A 23941-nucleotide genomic window follows, 5' to 3' on the forward strand; every position below is an offset into this window, starting at 1 on the left:
AAGACATTTGCTCTCCACTTAAGCCCTTGGAATCAGCTCCTCATTTTCCCCTCCCTCCCCGCTCCCCCAGCCCTGATGAACCCTTAATAATTTATACATTATTATTTTGTCATATCTTTCCCTGTCCAACATCTTACTTCACCCACTTTTCTGTTGTCCATCCCCCAGGGAGGAGGTCACATGTAGATCTCCTTGTAATCAGTTCCCCTTTCCAACCCACTCTCCCTCTACGCTCCCGGTATCACCACTCACAGCACAAGTCCTGAAGGGATCATCCACCCTGGATTCCCTGTGTTTCCAATTCCTATCTATACCAGTGTACATTCTCTGATCTAGCCAGACTTGCAAGGTAGGATTCAGATCATGATAGTGGGGGGAAGAGGAAGCATAGGACCTAGAGGAAAGTTGTATTTTTCATTGTTGCTACGTCCGCACCCTGACTGGCTCTTCTCCTCCCCAAGACCTCTCTGCAAGGGGATCTCCAGTGGCCGACAAATGGACTTTGGGTCTCCACTCGGCACTCCCTGCCTCATTCACTATGGTGAGATTTTTTGTTCTGATGATGCCTGATACCTGATCCCTTCGACACCTCATGATCACACAGGCTGTTGTGAGATCTTATCTGACCCAGTGTACATGCTCCGGTATAGCCAGAACTAAAAGGCAGGACTGGGCTCATGATAGGGGGGAGGGGGCTATGAGGAGGCCTCACAGAACCAGAGGAATGTTGTGTTTCATCGGTACTATCCTGCACCCTGGTTGGCTCATTCCTTCCTTGTGACTGGTCTTTTTGACATAGCCTAAAGAAGAAAAAGGTAGAGCCTCACTCTCCCCACTTCTAAGAAATATTCCCCTGTTTATATTTACTTATTTATTTGAGATTAATTTGTTCATTCTTCGGGAAGCCCAGGTATATTCGAAGTTCTTTGCCAGCATCACAATTCAAATACACCGATTCTCATTCTGTCTTCTTTTTTCATTGTCTAGTTTAGGAATGCAGATGACATGACTGAAGCCTTCAATATATGTTGAAGTCTCGCTTTTCCCTTGTCAAGCCAGGTCATGGGTAAGCAGGGTAATATGAATAAAAGCTCTAAAAATAACAAATAATACCCTGTGCTCGGGTGACAGAATGGCTAAAGTGCTCAGCTGCTTCCAGAAAGGTTGGCGGTCCAAACCCATCAACCTCTTCACAGAGAACCAAAGTAAGAGTCCACTTCTTTAACACTTTAGCCTTGTAAGTTCCTCTTTGTCCTGTAGGGGCACCAGGAGTTGGAATTGACTCAATGTCAGTGAGTTTAGTGTAGTCAGTAGGGTGAGTTACATGGGTAACTCATGGGTAATACATGGGTATTATGGAGTGATTTATGCCCCACCCCCAACATATTTGTTGTAAATTCTCACCTGTCTTTATTAACCCATTTGAGAATGGGCTTCTTGGTTCAAACAGTGCAGGGTGGTCTTCAGCCCATCTCTTTTGGGATATAAAAGGGTACAGGAGGCAGAGAGTGTGCAAGCAAAGGTGGAGGGCCACATTCCACAAGATCGCTGGAGAATCAGAAACAGAAACTGAGGGGGCAAGGAGCTCCCCTGAGAGCAATATTGACGGATAACCTTCTCCAAGAGCTCTCAGCCACTGCAGCTGCGCCCGTTTCTCACCCAGAGCAACCCTGAAGAACGGGTTAGATCTGCCTCTGTAGCTTTCCGAGCCTGTACTTCTTTACAGGAATTGAAAGTCTTGCCTCTCTCCCAAGAAGCAGCTCTTGGTTTCAAACTGCTGACCTTGTAGCTCTCAGCCCAACTCATAACCACTAACTGACCAGAGTTAACACTCTTGAGTTCTCATTTCTCGCCTCCTAAACTGTACACTTCTACTCTGGCCCGTAGGGCTGCAGTGAGTGAGAAACTGTGAAACCATAAATGTCTGTGTGCTCCGAAGCCATCCACCTGTTTGTGACACACCTGGTTTTCATAGGAGCAGGAGAGAGCGAAGACGGGCCTGTAGGCTTGTTCTCACATGAGATGATCTGAACAGATAGTATTCCTTTACACCGAATGCATTCTGATTCCCAATGACCCTCCAGGACAGGGTAGAACGGCCCTCTTGGGTTTCTGAGACTGTACATCTTTACAGTAACCCACTTCAACACCCGGGCTTCCTCTGGAAAGCACCGAGCAGATAGTAAACACAGGTTTAGGTGAAGAAGAAAGAAACGTGATGAGGGCACAGATTTTTGGAAGCCTACTTGTACATGAGTGAGTGCTTATGGGAATTTATCTGCTTGAGGGGAAGGGATCATCTGGGACAACGGGAACAAGTAGCCACCTGGGAAGGGGTTCCTAGCAGATGCCTGAGGCCTGTCTACTTGGGTCTTCTCTGTCTTCTAGCCTGGGCCTCTGCCCTGGTGTCCAAGTCTTGCAGAAAAGGCTGTGGTAGAAGGCAAAGGAACTGTTTTTGATGGATTACTCCAAACTATAGGAATGTGGAGATGGGAGCTCCGCTGCTCAGGGACTTCTCCAAGCCTGCCATGAAGGATGAAACAGGAGCAGGACTTGTTACTTTGTGCTTGCTTCCGAGCAGCTGCAGGGAATCATGCTGATGTCTGGAGGGCAGGGACTTTGATGGGCTGCAGAAGCACCTGGGAATTCAGCAGCACTACTTGCTGGTTCCAGGGGCATACTGGGACCCCAAAAAACTTCCAAAGGAGTGTGTTCAAAAAATGGTGCTATGCTGAATGTTAGGGCCAGAGGATTGGGATTTTTGTTTGCTTGTTTGTTCCTTTGTTATTGTGGCTCGACTTGCTCTCACAAGTAGAGGAAGTAGAGAAAGTCAGATTACCAGACTATGGGGTAATGACTAAAGGGCCACATATGCCCCAGGCCTCCCCTCAAACACACACACATACAAGCACATTCATTTTTCGTGGGCAGCAGCTGGAGATGTGGGCAAATTCTGCTGTTCCAGTCTCAGGGAGGTTAACAGAACATGGCTGTCAGAAGCCACAGACACCAACATCTTTGCTTCCATGAAGGAAACAAATGAACAAAACAAAGCTATATTTGATTAGTGTTTCCATGACAGAATGCTTCCCTTCTGTGTGGGAAGAGTGGGCAGTGTTTTTAAAGCTCTGAGGTGCCTGGTGTTGCTATGATTGAGAATCCCACTGTCAGCATATAACAACAAGGACCACGGATGTGGAAGATGAGGGTTGACTCCCAGGCAGTGTACGTCCTGTCCATGGAGCCTAACAGGTTGCTATGGTGCTGCTCAGGTTCCAATGGAGCTTCCAGGCTACGATGTACTAGGAAGAAAGGTCTGTGATCTATTTTCAAAAATCAGCCAGTAACAGTCATATGGATCACATGGGTCTGCTTTCCTTGAGCATGGAATTGCCATAAGGCTTCACAACAGCCGTCTACACTTCCATTGGTTTGGGAAAAAACAAAACAAAAACTTAAGACAGACCGGAAGAGTGTGTGCGACTTCAATGGTAATAATAATAAGCTGCTTCTTTCTTTTCCTGACTTAAATTTTTATACTTATTTTTCTCCTTTTAAAAAAATTTCTGGTAGAAACTCTGCAAACTTACTACAAATAATTTTTAACTACAGAAGTGACACAACTGGCCTGTCATTTTAAATCCCAGGAAAACTTACATTTTGACGTGCATCCTTGCTTGTACAAACACTGATACACTGTGTTTCCCTTTTTCGTTTGTCACTCATTGGTGTAGAAATGATGGGATAATTTTCACATCATTTGCTATTGAATTTATTATTTCACAACATACATGTATCTCTATATAGCATGATTTAACCAGTCCTATTTTTATGTAGGAAGTCCCTGACTAGAGAAAATCTTTTTTGCTTAGCTACTAACTGAAAGATTGGGGGGTTGTCTGAATTGACACAGAACACTGTGGAAGAAAGGCCTGGAAACCTACTTCTGGGAGAAAAAGTCAGACCATGGAAAACTCTGGGGCAGTTCTCTGATAAATGTGAAGTTCCCAGGAGGCAGGGTTGACATAACAGCAACTGGTAGTTTTATAAGACCCTTCATCTTGCATCATTTCCAAAATTATGGACCCAGGTGAGATAGGCCTCCTGTGACAGCTTTCCTGAGCTTTTCTTGGGATTATTTGACTAGGTGGTATTCCTAGAAATAGGGGTGTTGAATCAGTGGGTATGCCCAGCATGCAGGTCTTTGCTCCTTCCCAGTGGTTTTCAGTTTATGTCCCACCAAGCCTCACAGGAGGTGACCTGGGACCACCATGAGGGACTGGGGCAGGAAACATGACTGAAGTCCCAGGCTCAGTACCTCATCTTCACTAAGCTAATTGCAATTTTATCAGCTTTATAGTTTGGGTTTCAAGTTTGAGGAGACAGTTTCTGCTTTTGAAATATATTTATAGAAAACTTGAAAAACCACAGATAAACTCATGTTACAAGTCACTGCAATGAGGTGACGCAGGTTGTGTGAGTGAATGCACATTTTCTCCAACCTGTGTGTCCTTGACATTGTATGTCCCTGATTTGCCAGTGACTCATGAGAATTGTGCTCATAATTACCTTAATATAATGACAATCATTTTTATTGAGGTAAGAAGTCAAAATTGCATGATCTTTAATCAGAGATGGAGGAAATGCCCATACGGCAAAGATTGGCGTAACTGCCAAGAAAAAGTGTGTGCCAATTGATAATGCAGTATTCCCGTGACACAAATTTGGGTTAAGGACAAAGGATGGTCACGACTCTGTCCTTTCTCCCTCCTTGTTCTTGAACCTTTCCCCCATTCCTTTTCTAGCAAACACACAAGCGTGCACACACTCACTCCCCAAAAAGTCACAGCTTATCGCTTGGGGCAGGTGGTCAACCACACATGCTGATGTATTTCCAGAATGAAGCAAAAGCTCCCATCTCGCCAGGACAGCCTTAGTTAGAGACCTGGGAGGTTCAGAAGTGTCCCTGTGCTTGGAGTAGGAAAGGCCGTCAGATCTTTAGTGAAAGTGGGAGAACAATGGTTCCGCCTAACTAGTCAATTTTCCTAATGAGCTATTAGAAACTGTTTCCATGCTGAGCACTTTGCCCTCATTATAACTGTGCTTCCTAGAAGCAAAGCTCTCTCTGCCCATTGTCAAGAGGAGAAGGCTGGGGTGAAACACCGTTTTAATGAGTCACAGCATAGATACAAAATGGAAGAACTCGCATCTGAGAGAACCTCCCAGTAAGTCCTGTGTTGCTGGGGACATTCTCATCAGTGGAGCAACCCACCTGGAGGTTGCGTCTGGCATCAGCCAAACTCAAAGAAGCCAAACAGGCTTCAGCATGCACTCCACTTGGATTGCCAGTGGATAGGGAGACAGACCTGTCTGGGACATCCCCTCGGAATGAAAGAATGGAAGCTTATTGTGGCTTCGAGAAAGAGATGAAACAATCAGACCTGTTGTTGTCAAACCGATGATCCCAGCTAATGCTGACGCCACGAGTTACAGAGCAGAACGACTCTGTCGAATTGTCGGGGCTGCGAGCTTTAGAGAGGCACATCCCGGGGTCCTTGTTCCATGGCGCCGAGGAGGGACACCAGCCTTCAGAGCAGGAGTCAGCCATAAACCGTGGGAGCTCTCCAAAGACCCGATGGAAAGATGAAAATCCATGTAGCAGTGATGATGTTATTGTCCAGGGTGCATCCTTGGCACGTTCCCTGTCCTCTGATGCAGCTAGAGGTACAAGAGGTGGGAGGGAAGGCATTCATTAGTGTCACCTACCTGCCTGGAGGTCAAGTGGGGTTGGGAGATGACAGTGGTGTGGTGGATCAGGCTTATACCAACCTTTGTGGGTTGATTGTTATGTTTTCAGCGATTTTGCAAGGAAGCTGTTAAATAGAGTCACCAGATAGTAAATTTTCTAAAGCTACCATTAAGTAAATCATATGGAACTCAAAACTCCCTGCTCTCATCATTTTACTACATTTCATTATTAAGTATTCACTGGTAATTCTTTATGCCATTGTATCTGTACAGTGAACACACAGAGATATGTGTAATGTTATGCTACTTCATGTTTCTTTCCAACTCCACTTGAGTGTTGTCAGATGGCTATTTTGAAATTGGCTATGGTAGAGATATTTACCTCAGGGGAAAGAGCAAAGTTTCGGTTTATTGTTTTGTAGATTGTCTATCTATGTTATGAAAATAATGGAAAGATGTGTGTGGATCAGTGAATGATCTTATCTGGCTCTTCTAGTCACATTTTTTTTTTTTGTGATTCCCACCAAATGAGTCTTTCTTGATGAGTCTGAGTAAGAGAAAGTGGGGGGAGATGCTGACAGGATTACAGCATCCCTCTGTAAGTAATTGTTAACAGGGTTGATCGTAGGTGTAAAAACTTAGAAATGTAACACGGGGATTGGTTGGTTTTACCCTTATGCTGTGTTTCAGGGAACCATTTCAGAAGCAAGAGTGGGGATCTCTCTACCACAAAGAAAGAAGAGGTAGGAGTGAAATGTGTCCTTTGGACCCCGGGGCTCCTGTACTTTGAATCTCCTTGATCTAGGGACAGAAGGCTGAGACACCAGAGAAAGACCGAGGAAGAGCAGCACCGAAGCCAAAGCAAGAGCCAGAGTGGACATCCTCCTTCACAGATTGAGTGAAGTTACGTGCCTCTAGGCAGAGGCTTGCTTGAGGAATGCAGTAGCCCCAGGCACGCAGTAAAAGCTTTTGGAGGTTTGCTGATGCATGATGCTAAAGCTGAGCATATTAGAGCGGAAGTGACTGCAAAGTCTCAAAGAGCTGTGTGGCTGAGAGACCAAGGACCACAAAAAGTGGACCCCGGGCATGAGTAAAAGAGGCTGTCCTCAGACCTGGGGGGGAGAAACATTCTAAAAGTCAACACACAGACCTGGCTTTTATTTTTCTGGGTCATTGTTTTTGTAGTAGTTGCTGTTATTGCTGGTTTTTATTGTTGTTTTGTTCTGCCTTGTTTTTGTGCTTTTAGTGTCTCTGCATGTCTATCTAGATAAGATAGATGAGATAAACAATCCAGAAGAGAAAACAACAACAGAACCATGGGCTCAGGGGACATGGGAAAGAGGGAGGCAGGGGGAAAGGAAGTGGGTGTTAACAAACCCAGGGAAAAGGAACAAGTGATCTAAAGTCAATGGTGAGGAGGGTGTAGGATGAGAAATAGGGCTTGATCAAGGGCAATGTAATTGAGAGGAATTACTGAAACCCACATAAAGGCTGAACATGATAGTGGGACAAGAGGAAAGTAAAAGGAAATAGAGGAAAGAGCTAGGAGACAAAGGGAATTTATAGAGATCTAAATAAAGGCATGTACATACATAAATATATTGATATATGAGGATGTGGAAGTAGATCTATGTGCATATATGTATAGGTTTAGTATTTATGTAGCAGATGGATATTGGGCCTCCACTCAAGTACTCCCTCAATGCAAGAATATTTTGTTCTATTAAACTGGCATTCCATGATGCTTACCTTCCCAACACAACCACTGACAACAAAACGGGTGAATAAGCAAATGTGGTGAAGAAAGCTGATGGTACCCAGCTATCAAAAGATATAGCTTCTGAGGTCTTAAAGGCTTGAAGGTAAACAAGCGGTCATCTAGCTCAGAAGCAACAAAGCCCACATGGAAGAAACACAGCAGCCTGTGCGATCACGAGGTGTTGAAGAGATCAGGGATCAGGCATCATTAGAACAAAAAATCATATCATGTTAATGAGGGTGAACACAGAGTGGAGACCCAAAGCCCATCTGTAGGCAACTGGACATCCCCTTACTGAAGGGTTGTGGGGAGGAGACGAGCCAGTCAGGGTGCAGTGTAGCTATGATGAAACATACAACTTTCCTCTGGTTTCTAAATGCTTCTTCTCCCTACCCCACCCCCGGGCGCCCCACTATCATGATCCCAATTGTGCCTTACAAATCTGGCTAGACCAGAGGATGTACACTGGAACAGATAGGCACTGGAAACACAGGGCATCCAGGACAGATGATCCCTTCAGGACCAGTGGTGATACCAGGAGGGTGGAGGGAGGGTGGGGTGAAGAGGCGGAACCGATTACAAGGATCTACATGTGACCTCCTCCCTGGGGGATGGACAACAGAAAAGTGCATGATAGGGAAAGATATGACAAAATAATAATTTATTATCAAGGGTTCAAAAGGGAGGGAGCAGTGGGGAGGGAGGGGGGAAATGAGGAGTGATGCCAGGGGCTTAAGTGGAGAGCAAATGCTTTGAGAATCATGAGCGCAATGAATGTACAGATGTGCTTTACACAACTGATGTATGTATAGATTGTGATAAGAGTTGTATGATCCCTAATAAAATGATTTCTTTTAAATGTGGTGAAGAAAACTGATGGTGCTGGTTATCACAAGATATCGTGTCTGGGGTCTTAAAGGCTTGAAGATAAATAAGCAGCCATCTATTTGAGAAGCAACAAAGTCCACATGGAAGAAGCACACCAGCCTGTGTGATCACGAGGTGTCAGTGCGATCAGGAATCAGGCATCAAAAAACCAGAACCCAAAATCATGTCAATGTGAATGAGGGAGAATGCAGAGTGGAGACCCAAAGCCCATCTGTAGACAATTGGACATTCCCTTGCAGAAGGGTCACAAGGAAGAGATGAGCCAGTCAGGGTGCAGTATAGCACCTATGAAACACACAAATATCCTCTAGTTCTTTAATGCTTCTTCCTCCTTTCACCACACTTTCATGAACCCAAATCTACCTTATGTATCTGGCTAGACCAGAGCATGTACACGGGTACAAAAAAGAGCTGGAAACACAGGGAATGCAGGACAGATAAATCCCTCAGGACCAACCATGAGAGTAGCAATACCAGGAGGGTGAGAAGGTGGGGGCAGAGGGGGTGGTAGAAAGGGGAAACTGATCACAATGATCATCATGTAAAACCCCATCCCATGGGGAAGGACAACAGAAAAGTGGGTGAAGGGAGACACCGTTCGGTGTAAGACATAAAAAAATAATAATTTATAAATTATCAAGGGTTCGTGAGGGAAGGAGAGGGTGTGGGGGAGGAGGGGACAAAATGAGCTGGTGCCAAGGGCTCAAGTAGAAAGAAAATGTTTTGAAAATGATGATGGCAACAAATGTACAAGTGTGCTTGACAATGGATGGGTTGTGATAAGAGCTGTATGAGTCCCCAATAAAATGAATTTTAAATTTTAAAAAAGATGGTATCCTGACTAAAAGAACAGTGTCCTACGAATTTCTGATCCTCAAAGGTAACCTGTTAACTGCCTTAATAAACCCACCCAAATCGAGTTCACTGCCATGGAGTTGATTACAAGGTACACGGCAAGCCTATAGGACAGGGGTGAGCTGTTCTAGAGGATTCCCAAGACTATAACTCTTTATGGCAGCAGAAAAATCTCATCTTCCACAACTGTGAGTATCTGCTCAGATTTCAGAGTGGCCATTACAGTGAGCTTGTGAACCCAGCAGAGATACAGAGAGCACTACGGGAGGGACAACTGGTCTCAGGTTAGGAAGATGGAGGCATCTCTGACCTCTTCCTCATAGGAATGAGCCTTGGGGTGGTGTTGACTTTTATCCTCTTTATATCTTGTGAAGGTAGAGGAGGTCAGATCTACCTTTCACCCTCACATCCTTTTTCACAATGTGGATTTAACTTAAAAGTGCATGATGCCTTTGGGCATTATGGATAAACAGAACATGAAAAATAAGGAAATATTATCCAATTCAGCCACAAGCACACTCCTGTTATTTATGTATTTTCAACATCTTTTATTGAGGATTGGGTGGGAGTGTACAGAGCAGAGCATCAGTATTACAGTCAGCAACCTGTATGTATTCTGTTTCGTCTCTGTCATTGCAGTCCCCTCAATGGAATACTGTTTATCCCACGTCTTCTCCATGTTTTAATCCCTGCTTCTTTCCTAACCCTGCGGGACTCTGTTTTTGAAAAGCTGCTGGCTTTTTATACCAAATGGTTGGTTATTCTAAGGATTGTGTCCCTCGCTGGTGTCAGTTCCCTTATAGACATGTCTATGAGGGGGCACCTCCCCCAAAAGGACCTTTCTTAAAGGCTATGTATTTATTTATTTATTTTTGCAAAGCAACCTTATCACCTTCAAAGTACTCACCACTACACGTAATACATTTATCAAATCTGTGATTCCATTCTTGGAAACATTTTTCAAGTTCATCTGTTTGGATGGCTGACAGCACCTACTTCATTGTTTTTCTTCATCTCTTCTATGTCGTCAGATCACTGTCCGTTTATCCTTCATCATTCACTGAAACAAACAAAAAGATCACATGGACTCGGGTCAGGTGAGTAAGGTGTGTGGAGCTTTCAGGCTTTTTTTTTTTTTTTTACCCCAAACTGGTGCACTGAGATTTCTGTGTGAGCAGGTGCCTTGTCTTGGTGGACAAACCAGTCCACTGTCTGCCACAAATGGGGTCTGTTTGGTTTTTTTTGTGGCATACTGATACACTCTTTTCAGAACCTGTAAATCAGTGGTTCTCAACCTTCCTAAAGTCAAACACTTTAATATAGTTCCTCAACTTGTAGTGACCGCCAACCATAAAATTATTTTCTTTGCTACTTCATAACTGTACTTTTCCTACTATTATGAATCCTAAGGTAAATAACTGACATGCAGGATGTATTTTCATTGTTACAAATTGAACATAATTAAAGTGGTGATTAATCACAAAAACAATATGTAATTATATATTGTGAAATATTTATTTCTAATTACAAATAAATGAAATTTTGTCTTGAAGCATGGTGTAGTATGGGTAACACTCTTAATATAACAACTGTAAACTACATTGCTACATCTTGCGACAGTATGCATAGAAAGCCAACATTCTCAGGGCAGCCTTTGCAATAGCACAACGAAGATCATGTTCCACAACAAGTCAACTTCTGTATTTAGACTTGATAACCAGCAAGCTGGAAAACCCTGTTTCACAAAGATATGTTGTTGGAATGGAAGAAGAAGGCACAACACAATCTCAGACAAAACAGGATATGACTGCAAACACTTGATCCAGAATTTTGTAACTGGCATTGTAGAGCAATCAGTTCTTGCTGCATCGCTGTTAATAAGTTGGATGAACTCCTCTTGTGCTGTCTCAGGAACATCTTCAGCTTGGACTTGAATGAGCTTCCGGCAAGTGCAAATGGGGTGCCAGGTAGATTTGGAAAGTACAATGAAATTTCGTCTGCAAGCATGTGCAAGTGTTCTTTCACAGAAATGATTATCATAATCCTTTTGTCTGATTCAATGTTATGCTCCTCAAAGAAAGCAGATAATGTAGACAACATGCAAATTTTATTTTCATCCTTTTTTTTTTTTTGGCCAAAGCTGAAGTTTCATTTGGAATGATTGGATCTTTCATTCAAATCAGAAAAATCAAGGCATGTTGCATTTGGTCCTTGCAGTGATAAATTTAATTCATTCAAGATGGCAAAGATGTCAAATAAGCTATTTTCTGAAGTTCACATTTATTCTGAAAAGTGCCTCGAACTGCAGTGTGGCTTTCTGATTATAAAACGTTTTGAGTTCATCATGAAGCTCAAAAACACGTTTTAAAACTTTTCCTGCCGACAACCATCTCAGTTCAGTGTGAAATAGCAGAGCATTATTCGGTGCCTCCAACTCATTGCACAGTTGCAAAACAATCTACTGTTTAATGTGCTCGCCTCTACAAAACTGACAGAACATGTGATGCTTTCATTACTTCTTGTAACTTTTGTGGCAGTGTCTTGTTGCTAATATTTGCTGATGAGTCATACCGTGAGTTCCCAGGACTTTTGGTGACTCACTCAGTACCAAATGTTGAAATCCAGATCGACATCCTAGCATAACTGGAGCACCATCCATTCAAACACCACAAACCTTTTCCCAAGAGATCTTACACTCCTTCAGAAATGAACCAACTGTGTCAAATACATCACGTGCAGTAGTTGTCATTTCAAGAGGGTCACAAAAAAGAAAATCATCTTTAAAGTCACCATCGTTAATATATCTCACAGTACTGTGAACAGTTTGCAACGTCTTGGGTGCCCTTCTGAGTTGCCTCACCAGAGTTATCATTTCAAGAGTGCCCCCAGCTTCAGCTGGCAAGACTCACTTCCTGAAAGATATCCTTGAGAGAAGCCACATGGACCTACCCTGATGCAGCCCTGGGTGCTGGAGCAGCCATGTGGAGACCCCTGCCAACGCTGAGATACTTACACGTTCCTCCTGCAGTCGGCACCATAGTGTGTGTTTTGCGAGATGGAGGAGGACTTTGTGAATTGGTGTCGGACATATGGGTTAATATTGGACTTGTTGGCTTGGGCAACACTGAGTTGGAATGTTTTCTTGATGTGCACCTACCCTTTATATAAAACTGTCTCTTATGCAGATGAGTTTCTGTGGATTTGCTTCTCTGAAGTACCCAGATATCACAGAGACCCAGAATAGGATTTCAGAGACTAAATTCTATGGGAACAGATAGCCTCATCTTTCCCCTGAGGACCAACTGGAAGGTTTGATGTTCTGACATTGTGATTAGCATTTCAGTTCTTACCCAATGGTACCACCAGAGCTCTTGCAGTAATACAGGGCCTGGCATTTAGCATGCTGCTATTTTCAACTTAGTACTACTGCTAGATTATTTTTAAATGATTATTTGTAAGCAAAGAACTTGCAGATTTATTTCTGCTCTAGACATGCTGTGTGAAAGATTTAGGGATTTTCAAGGTACATTTGGGGAGGAGATACATGATTATAGAGATTTTTTAAAAAGAACTTTATTTAAAAAGATATGGTGTGCAATATCACCAGTGAAATATCAAACACTTCAACCTATTGTGGAGAGCAGTGAGGTAGACTAATGGACATATATAATTTGCCAACTCCTTTCAAATGTGGTTCCTTACTTATAATTCATGACAATTCTGTACAGGAATATGGAGTATCTTATTCTCTAAAAACATCAACAATCTGTCCTTTTTCATGTGGAATTCTAGAGCTTGTCCATGTCCTTTCAAGAAGTAGAGGCTAATTTCTCTTCCTCTGCTTCTGAGTAGGTATGTAACTCACAGCCTCTGACTGCATCAGAAGTGATGGCGCATGACCCCAAGGCTATTTCATAAAAGATGAGAAAACTCCTGCCTGTTTAACAAAGGCGCTCACCTTTGGGACCCGGAGCCACCGTGTGAAAACTCCAAGCTACGTGGTTGGTTCTCTGGTCAGTGGTTTTAAATCCCCAGTCCTCTGGAGCCGGGAACTAGATATGTAAGTAAGCAAGTCTTCAGATAATTCTAGTCCCCAGCCATCATGTTTTCTGTCTCTCAAGCCAAGGTCCCAGACATCATAGTCCTCTGCGCCCGTGCGTCTTCTGTGTCCGTGCCTTTTCCAAATTCCTGACCTACATCCACGGTAGCTCAGTCAAATGGTGGTTGTCTTATGCCACTTCGCTTGGCCATGGTATGGTGAAACCATGAAGAGTAGAATTGGAATTATTATCATACACATTTTGCAGAGAAGAAAAATGGAGAGGTTGGTTATTTTGCCCCTGTCCGCAGTTGGTCTCTGGTAGATTGGAGATTCAAATTCAGCGCTCCCTGACTAGAACTTCCATGCTCTTTACAATATATTCTATTTTCCTGAAGTGAGGTGAGTCCTGGTGAATTACTATCTAGATCTATTTGAGTACTACAAGGAGGGCTTGGAGAAGGAGAAGACAGGAGCTGAACTTGGTGGAGAACCCTGAAGAAGTTGGCATGAAATGCTGGGGTGCAGTAAGAACCGGAGGAACTGCCACTTCAGTGAGTGGAGGGGTGGGTGGAGTTCAAGCTCTGAAAACAATTCTCTCTCAGCCAAAAAAAGAGAGAAGTTATTCCAATTATGGTGTTTTGGTGCTTGCAGCTGCTTCTGTTGTGAACACAACTCATTTCCACCTGGGTGTTGAATTGATGAGTCTATTTGGCAGCATCTTGTGGGGTTATAATTGCACATCGCTGGATCCCAGGCAGTGCCAAGGATAGGCAGAATTTCATCCACTGTGCTGCATCAGGAGTCGGCAGAGAGTCTGGTCGCTGTCAGAGGCTTCCGGCCTGATGAAGGGTGCAGTGGTCTCCAATGTTGCCGTGTAACTGCTGTAAAAGCAGAGTGAAAGTCCGTCCGGGATGAACTTGCAGGATGGTCCTTTCAGAGAAGGCTCGTTGTGTTTTACTAAGTGGGCCCAGTTTGTGTTTTATTACGTGGGCCCAGTTTTCACTCTCATGACAGATTGCACCTTTAGTCACGTGAATACAACATGTCTGCAGTATCTGATTTACAATCGTCAGTATCTATAAGTGTGATAGTTATTTTCAGTATTGTTTTATTAAGCCATTAATGTGTGGTAGTGCAACATTTAAGCACTCAGCTGATAATTGAAAAGCTGGTTCTTTGAATATAACGAGTGGCACCACTGGAGAAAAGGCCAAGTATCTTCCCTTGTGACTATGACAGCTTAAGACACCCTGTGGGGCAGTTCTAGCCTGCCATGGAAGTTCTCAATGAGTCAGAATCAACTCAGTGGCATACAGCAATAATAGCAAGAATATTGTTGAGGGTAATTTATAAAGCATTGTTTCTAGGGTTGCCGTTCATATATATAAATTTAATCCAAGGTCCTGCCAAGGTAGTGGCATCTGAGTGGAGCTGCTGAGCCAGCGAATTCCAAGACAAAGAAGGTGAGGATAAGTATTGTGCATGATTCCAAAGAGGTCATCTGGCTAGAGTTTCTCAGAGGACACAGGATGATCACAGGATCTTACTATGAAGGAGTTTGCAGAACATTGACAATGGGATTAGTGATGAAAGAGACTGGGAATTTGCATGGAGGATCCACCCCCACCCGCAATGACAATGCAACTCCTTCTTTAAGAGTTGCAAGGGTTCTCTTATGAGAATTTCATTGGGAAACATTGTTTCATGCACCCACCCCCTACCCATGACCTTGAACCTTTAGATTTCTCCCTCCAGCTCAAAAAGGCCCTCACGATGCCAAACTGCTGCTTGGATATGGTGTAAATTTTTGATGGCAAAGATTTTTGGAGTGGAGAAGGTCTGGAGAGATGGAAATCCATGGACCTGAATGGAGGTATGTCTTTTGTAATCCAAAAATCTGGGTCCACATCCAGGAAATGTAAAATAATAGCCTGTATTCTTTAGTAGCCTACCTTACTAAAATATAATGTTAAGTAATATCAAGTGAACTGGATATACAGGAGAGGTGAGGAGTTAATTATGGATAATAATAGCTTTTATTTCTTGAGGACTTATTCAGTGCCTGGTATCTTCCTTATTCTTAAATGTAGCCATTCTGAGGATAGAATCATTTTATGATTTTATCATAAAGTTCCTTGAAAATCATGAACACAATTCCATGGAAATTCATAGGAAGATCACCTAAATTTGTCCAGGTGAGCCAGGAAAAACAGCACAGTATAGTTGGAATAGGAATATTGAAAGAAGAGAAGTCTATAAACTAAATGCCAACCTTATATTCATATTTTAGCTACCCAAATTCAATGGATCAGAAGAGTGAAATAACTTGCTTCATACATCCATGCACAAGTCTATCTGATTCTAAATTCCACATATGAGGGCTTGCCCCCCAAAACACACACACACACACACACACACACACACACACACACACACACACACACCCCAGAATTGTGTTGGAGTGGAGCTTTTGTAGTAGGTGAGAATTGAACAACACGTTCTGAGTTAGTGCACCCAGTGGCATCCCCTTGGAAGGTTTTCTCTGGTCCCAGTGATTTTTTTCATAAAAGCAGTTTCACTCAAACCTTGTTTTTTTGTGATGACTGATTTCAGAGACCAATGTGAAGCTGTGAAATTTTGTTTCCTGTTCAGGGAAAATGCTGCAGAAACTATTGTGATGTTGAACACAATTTGCAAGGACAGTGCTATGGGAAAAAGTCAAGTGAATGTTGTTTTCTTGGTTCTGAAAGGGTGAAGTGTTAATTGATGACAAACCTCCTTCTGGAATCTGGAAAAAACGGTGGAAACGTTGACTTTTAGTGAATTTGGAGTTCATTCCACCAAATCAGATTGTTAATCAAGTTATATATTTAGAGGTTCTGAAAAGATAGCATAAGAATGCATGACAAAAAAGGTAGGGCCCTGATTTGTGGTAGATGGGGTACTGGTTTTGCCACCACAACAATGCACCTGCTCATGCAACCATCTCAGTGTGCACTTTTTGGGAAAAAAACCCAACATGCCTCTCTTGACCCATGCACTTTCCCCACCTTACCTCTATCCCTGTGACTTCTTTTTGTTTCTGTGAATGAAGAGGCACATGAAAGGTCAGAGATAAAGAGGTGAAGATAAAAGCTAGGGACATGCTGTCAGCCATCAACAAAGAAGAATTTGAAAAAAAAAATGTTTCCAAGAATGCAATCACAGGTTTAACCAATCCATTAAGTGTAATAGATAGAATAAGTTAGTTTTGTAAAAAATATATAGCTTTGAAAAAGGTATTCGATTTTGGAGGGATTACCCCCACATATATCTCCACAGAACTTTCCCAAGAGAAGGTCTGTCCATTGGAATCTGTTACTCCCAGAGCTCCTGCCTCCCAGCCTTGCCTGACTCTCCAAATTCATATGGCTTGATTCTGTTGTAGGTTCAAGTTTCCTGAAACAGAGCATTTAAAGAAGGGACAACTATCAGTTGCCAAGGCATCACAGGTGGCAGCCTAGTTGAGCAGCAAAATTCCTCATTCCATTTCACAAGGAGCACCTACATCTTCTTCTTCAGCCTAAGAGTCTTTGTGGGCTGACACTTTGGTATGTTTGATCCAATCTAAGGCTGGCATTTAGTTTCTAGACTTCTTTCAAGATTCTTGTTCATGTTATTTACCCTGATCACCTGGAGAAATTTAGGTGATCTTCCTGCGGATTTCCAGGGAACTGAATATATCATTTCCAAGGCATTTTATTGTTACCTGCCATTGCCTCGTGGTGGTGTAGTGATTAACCGAGAGATCAGTAGTTCGAAAACACCAGCCACTCCAAGGTATAAAGATGAGACTTTGTACTCCCATAAAATGTGACAGTCTTGGGAACTTACAGGGCCAGTTCTACTCTGTCCTAAAGAGTTGCTTTGGGTCAGCATTAACTCAATATGAGTGAGTGAGCCACTGAGTCAGCACCAATTTCTAACAATCTCATTCATTCAAAAAATGAATACTTCCATACTCTTCACCACTCTAATGACTGTTTGAAATCCAACTATTGTGATCCACAGAATTTCCATGGGCTAATTTTGAGAACTAAATCCCTGGGCTTTCGTTCTAGTTTGGATTAATCTGGATGCTCTGCTGAATCTGGTCTGCATCATAGCAACATGCAAGCTTCTACTGATAGTTGAATAGTGTGTGCACATAAGGTTCATTGGGCAGGGATTTCACCCAAGTCTCTCCGATATAGAATGCAAGAATTCCATCACTGAACAGCCATTTCTCCATTACTTCATTCTGTTTTGCATTTTCCTATGTGGAATCACCAAACTCAGTTCATTGGAAGTAATAAACTTATTTCCTTTACCCCCAACACCTTCCCAACCTGATACAAAGAACCCAGGAAACATTAATTCAATTGATCTTAATTAAAAAAAACTTGTTTCTAAGTGATTATATATATATATATATATATATATATATATATATATATATCCCATCCAAAGGACAACCATAAAACATAAGCTCTATCATATTCAGGCAGTGGATGGGTGAGTTACTTGCCACTGTTACACAGCTGGGGAAAGAAGAGTGGAGATTCCAACCTAAGTAATTCTGGTTCTGAAGCCTGCTTTTAACCTTTCTAAATATTGCCACTGTTCTGTGCCAGACACAGGTCTCAGCCTGGGAGAAAACAGTGGCAAGAAGATGGTTTCTGCTTTCTTAGAGCTTACATTTGAGTCAGGAAATGCCAAGTTATACAAATATTCACAAAAGCATATACCTTCTTAGAGCATATTGGATCGCATGCATGTTGGGCCAGGTTAACTAGAGAAAAAAAATCCAGAGACATTCATACATGTACAAGAAAGAACTTTATATCAAGGAGAAATTATATATCAAACAAGTCCAGAAATCAAATACTAGTGCATAAGTCGCTCCTCAGCCTCACGCAACCACATGGCATGATGCAGAATGCAGGAAGATCACAGGCCAGTGGGTGTTAAGTCTTGTGGCTCCAATGGTGGTGGATGCATCTCCAGTGGTCTGGCAGGTTTCAGGCAGCTCTCTGAGTGGCTCACCAGCAGGAAATTGATGGTAGAGAAAGAAGGGAGGTTGCCTTGAACCTCTGTATAAGAAAGGCAGACCCACAAGGAGGTACCATCAAGCTGTGGCATGATTGACAGGCTAGACTCCACCCCTACACATCTATATCTCACATTGATAGGAAATTATGTAACCATTACCTCATGTGCCAGTTTTAGGGAAAGGGGGCTCCTGGATTGGAGAGTGCAAGGAAGAAGTTCCTCGGGAAGATGTAAAAGGACTTTAGTACCCTAATAAAACATGTGCCAAAGCAAATCAGAAAGCCTTTGTGTCAACGATTCAATGTGGCTGCAAAAGAGAGGTCAGAGTTCCCTAGTGCTAACTGAAAAAAAGGTTGTTCATAAAGGGTAGAAGGAATACAGAGCGTCGCTGTCAAAATGAATTGCTCAATATTCAGGAATTTTAAGAGGTAAAATGTGATGAAGAACCAATGGTATTGAAGGGGAAAAGTCCAAGTTGCATTGGAGGAAATAGCAAAACACTGGGTTTAACAGAAACTAATTGAAGACTGATTGAGATGGTTCAAGGCAGGTAGACAATGTTGGAAGTGCTCATTGATCCATGCCAAAATATCTGGAGGAGAGCTACCAGGTCAGCAGACTGGAAGAGATCCATATTTATGCCCATTCTCAAAGAAAGGTGACTCAATAAAAGGTAGAAAGAATCAAATAGTATAATAAATATGTGCCTATAAACTTTTTCTGATGGTTGTTCACAATAGCAACATATATACTAATAGAGAGGTGCCAGACATTCAACTCAAATTTTGAAGAGGATATCAAACTAGGAATATCATTGCTGATACCAGGTGGATTTTGGCTGAAACAAAGAGTACCAGAGCGATGTTTACTTGAATATTAGTGTCTATGCAAAGGCATTTCACTGGGTGGATCATAACATAACATTTTGTAGCATGGGAATTCCATAACGCTTTAATGTACTCATGCAGAAACTGTGCATAGGTCAAGAGGCAGTCCTTTAAGTAGTACATGGAGACACGGCACGGCTTAAAATCAGGAAAGGTGTGCATCTGGATTGTTTTCCTTTCACATAATTAGTAAACCTGTGTGTTGAGTCAATGCCCCGAGATGCTGGATTACATAACAAAGTAGGCTGCGTCATGTCTGGAGGAAAGATAACTTTCAACCTGCAACAATCTGCTAATACAACCTTCTTTGCTGAAAACCCGGAGGACTTGCTAATGAAGATCAGAGACTACAGTTTGGGGTACGGATTACAATGTAAGGGAAACCGAAATCCTCAAGAGACAAGATCATGATAAAGGGAGAGAGGTTGAAGTGGTCAAGTATTTCACTTTACTTGAATATACAATGAACACAACAACGACACACCTTTGACCTCAAGAGTAGGGAATACATTTGTGAAGGGTACCCCAGCATCTCGGAAGACTGCTGGATTTGCAATTTTATGTAAGTTAGGTTTGACAGTGGGAACTGTCCTAACTGAATCATCACACCTAGCTACAAAGGGGCTGATTAGCTGCTCTTCATCTTGGTGGTGTGGGCTAAGTTGCAGAACTTATCAACAAGACGTGGGGGATGTGATTGTCATCAAGCACAGCAGACTTCAATAGTAAGTAGGAAAGCCTGATGGATCACTGGGTCTCCAAACCCATCCTTTAATAATTTAGCCAGTTTCAGAATGCGTAATTGGTATAGACATAGCCAGCAACTGGCAGAACTCCCATATTGGATCTCTGACATGTGGAATAGAGTTAGTTGTGAAAGGAAAAGCGAAATGGAAGCCACTAGAACTGCCTTTATATAGTAAATAGTTAACTACAAACAACACTGGATTCTCACAAGGGTTGCAGAGATTAGTGCCACAATAATGCATGAAGAGGTGGCCCAAATGCCCGTGACCTCCCATCTCGCCTGTCCCCAGTCTACACCTATGGCCTCTTGGGGAGTTCTTTATAATAAGCGAGGTTGAGGAAGAGAGATTCATGTTTGGTTTACAGATCTGCATGGTATGCAGACGATACTCAAAAGTGGATAGTACAACATTGCATCTTCTTTCTGAGCCTTCCCGGATGGACAGTAGTGATGAGAAATTAGCTCAGTGGAATGAACTTTGGGTAGTACGTCCAATTGCTTCTTTTTCCTGGAAGGAGAAATGGGCAGGTGTGTGACTGTAGATTGATTCATGGGATACGGCTAGTGGTCTGTCTGGCAGGTACTTGAAAGGAACATGATTAGAAAATTGGTGACAAGGGGAATGGGAAAAGGGGTGTGTTGTTAGTCCTCTCCGAATGGGCCAAAGTAGGGAAGATATTTATGCCTCATGTGAGTGCTTATCAAACAGTTCTCTACTGAGGAGGATTTTAGTAAACAAATGGATAGGATGACACCTTCTGTGGAAACCAGTCTTCCTCTTTTCCCAGGTACTCCTGTAATTGTCCAATGGGTTCATGAACAAAATAGATGGGATGCATGTTTCAGCTGAGCTCAGCGACAGGAAGATCCACTCACCAAGGATGATTAACTACTGCTGCTGTTTAAGATCCCGGCTGCTAACAGAAGATACCAGCACTGCATCCTCATTGTGGGGCCGTTCCTTGGGAGGATCAGCCAGCAATATGCTAGCAAGCTGACTACACAGGACCATTTCTATCGTGGAATGGGCAGGATTTCTTACTGAACTAGACACTCTGGATATGGATTTGCCTTTCCTGCAATGAACTCTCTGTCACAGCCACCATCAGTGGATTTACTGAATGCCTCACCCACTTCATGGTATCCTGCACAGCATCAACTTGCATCAAGGGTCTCACTTCACAACAAATGGATGCATGCTCATGGAAATGGCTGTTCTTAGTACACAATCCATTTACCTGAAGGAACTAGCTTGAGAAAATGATGCAATGATCTTACAAAGACACAAGTATAATGCTAACTAGGCGATAATACCGTGTAGGGTTGGGGAGATGTCCTCAGGGACACTCCTGTGCTCTAAATCAGCATTCATTCTTGGTATTCTTTCTCCAGTAGCCAGGTGACACAGGTCTAGCATCCAAGGGGTATAACGGGAGTGGCACCCTTCCCTGCTACTTCTACGGACCCACTTGCAACATTTTTGCTTCCTGTCCATGGGACCCTATGATCTTTGAGTCTGGAGGTCTTAGTTCCAAAGGGAGGAATATCCCCACCTAGAAACACAACACTGATCCCACTGAACTAGACGATGAGAAAACCTACTGGATATTTTGGGCTCATCATGGTGCTGTATTAACAGACAAATAAGGGTGCTAATATATTGAGTGAATTGAATGATTTTTGTTTAGTGTGTGTTTTGGTACAGCAAGTCAGGATGGGTGGGTCTATGGAGACAATAACTGGATTAATCCTTACCTGGGGGCATGGATGAGGAGGCTAGGGGGAAATGGGAAATCAGTAGTAATGGGTACAAGAAAGAAGAAAATATTTCAAAGGTGATTGTGATGATTACACAATCCTTCTTACTATAATTAAATCATTGAATTTTATTATATGCTAATTATATGTAAAAATATTAAAAAGTGAAAACAACCTAAAATATTAATCCACCAATGAACAATATGCAAAGTGTGGTGTATCCATACAATGGAATGCTATTCACAATAAAGATAATGGAACTTTTCACAAACATTTTGAAGTCATGCATACATATAAACATGTAAAATGTTTCTATAAATTCATAGAGACCATTATTAAACAAAATATAAAATTTGAGGCTATTGTTTGTGGCTATATCTCCCATCCAGATCTATGTTATTCTGAGGGTGATAGTTCCATATCTTTAACGTTTCCTACCAAATTTCTGTAATCTTCTGTTTACCTTACATCAAAGTAGTTGTGTGGGCATCCTTAGGGGACTCAAATCTTATTCCGTTCCAATGTTCTTTGAGATTGAAAACAGAAAGACATTTGAAGGGGTGAAATCAGAGCTGCAGGATGCAAGCGATAATGTTACCCAACACAATGTTCTTAGAACAACCCTTGCTACCTCCAAAGAATGAGCAGACCACTGTTGTGGTGGAAAAATAACAGCCTTGATAATATTTTTCGGACTCTTTGCCACAGATTCAGTTTTTTATTTTCTTCAAACTTCTTCCTAACAGGCCCGAGTGATGTTGCTATGTCCTCCCATAACCAATCGATTACCCCTTTTGAATCCCAACACACAAGCCATTGTCTTCTGAAGTGACGTCGTTGCCTTGAATTAACCTGGCCCAACCAATCCCCTGAGAAGTGACTGTTTGGATTGGACATTTTTCTGAAAGCACTCTAGCAAGACTAATATTAGTCTTGGTTTGCGGAGAGAACACGCCTGCAGCCATCACTGATAACAGAGACATGTGTAAGAATGTTTAGTTTGGAATAAGTTCATGCATGCCTGGACTCAGGGCCTCTTAGTAATACTTTTGGACTTATCCTGGTGTGTGTGTGTGTATGTATGTGTGTGTGTGCTGTTGTTACATACTATTAAGTCCATTCCAATTCACAGCAGTGCCATCTACAACAGAACAAACCCTGCCACTTTTTGTACCATTTTCACAATTGCTATATTTGAGTCCATTGTTTAACAAGCTGGATGCTAGAGACTGACCAGGGACCGGTCTTTCTGGTCATATATCAATCAGATGTGAGACAAAGTCTCTACAACCTCTTTTCTAAGCAACTTTAATACACATAGATGTTGTCACTGTCTTTATTGTTAGGTGGCCCTGTGTACAATCGATGAAACACAATCTGGTCCTGTGTTATCTATGTCATTATATTTGTGCCCATCATTCTAGTCACTGTGTCAATCCATCTCATTGAGGTTCTTCCTTGTTTTAATTGACCCATTTTTAAAAAAAATAATTAAGTCATTTAATTGGGGACTTGTACAACTCCTATCACAATCCACACATCCATCCATTGTGTCAAGCACTTTTGTACATTTGTTCCCCCTCATAATTCTCAAAACATTTGCTTTCTACGTGAGCCCTTGGTAGCAGCTCCTAATTTTCCCCTCCTTTCCTGCTCCCCCCTTCCCCATGAACCCTTGATAATTTATAAATTATTATTATTTTATCATATGTTATACCATCTGACATCTCCCTTCACCCACTTCTCTGCTGCCCATCCCCCAGGGAGGAGGTTATATGTAGATCCTTGTAATTGGTTCCCCTCTCTCCCCCACCTTCCCTCTACCCTCCCGGTATCGCCACTCTCACCACTGGTCCCGAGGGGTTCAGAGGAGACCCTGTTTTTCACCAAGCATGATCTCGTTTTCTAGGAGCCAGTCTCTTCGTAACATGTCTGAAATATGTGAAACAGAGTCTCACCAGTATCGCTTACACGGAGCTACCTGACTGCACTTCTGCTAAGACAGACTTACCTGTACTTCCAGGAGTCCATAGCACGGACAGCACAAATTTCCAACATCATCATTTAAATGCTTCAGTCCTTCTTCACGCTGTCCTGTTTTTGCCAAACTGGTAAGAAACCTCTGCATCCCACCACTGCCTCAGATGCATGTGAAATTTGACAGTAAACAATACCTAATGTTGGGG

This window comes from Tenrec ecaudatus, chromosome 9 (genome assembly GCF_050624435.1).
Source record: "Tenrec ecaudatus isolate mTenEca1 chromosome 9, mTenEca1.hap1, whole genome shotgun sequence".
Classification (NCBI taxonomy): domain Eukaryota; kingdom Metazoa; phylum Chordata; class Mammalia; order Afrosoricida; family Tenrecidae; genus Tenrec; species Tenrec ecaudatus.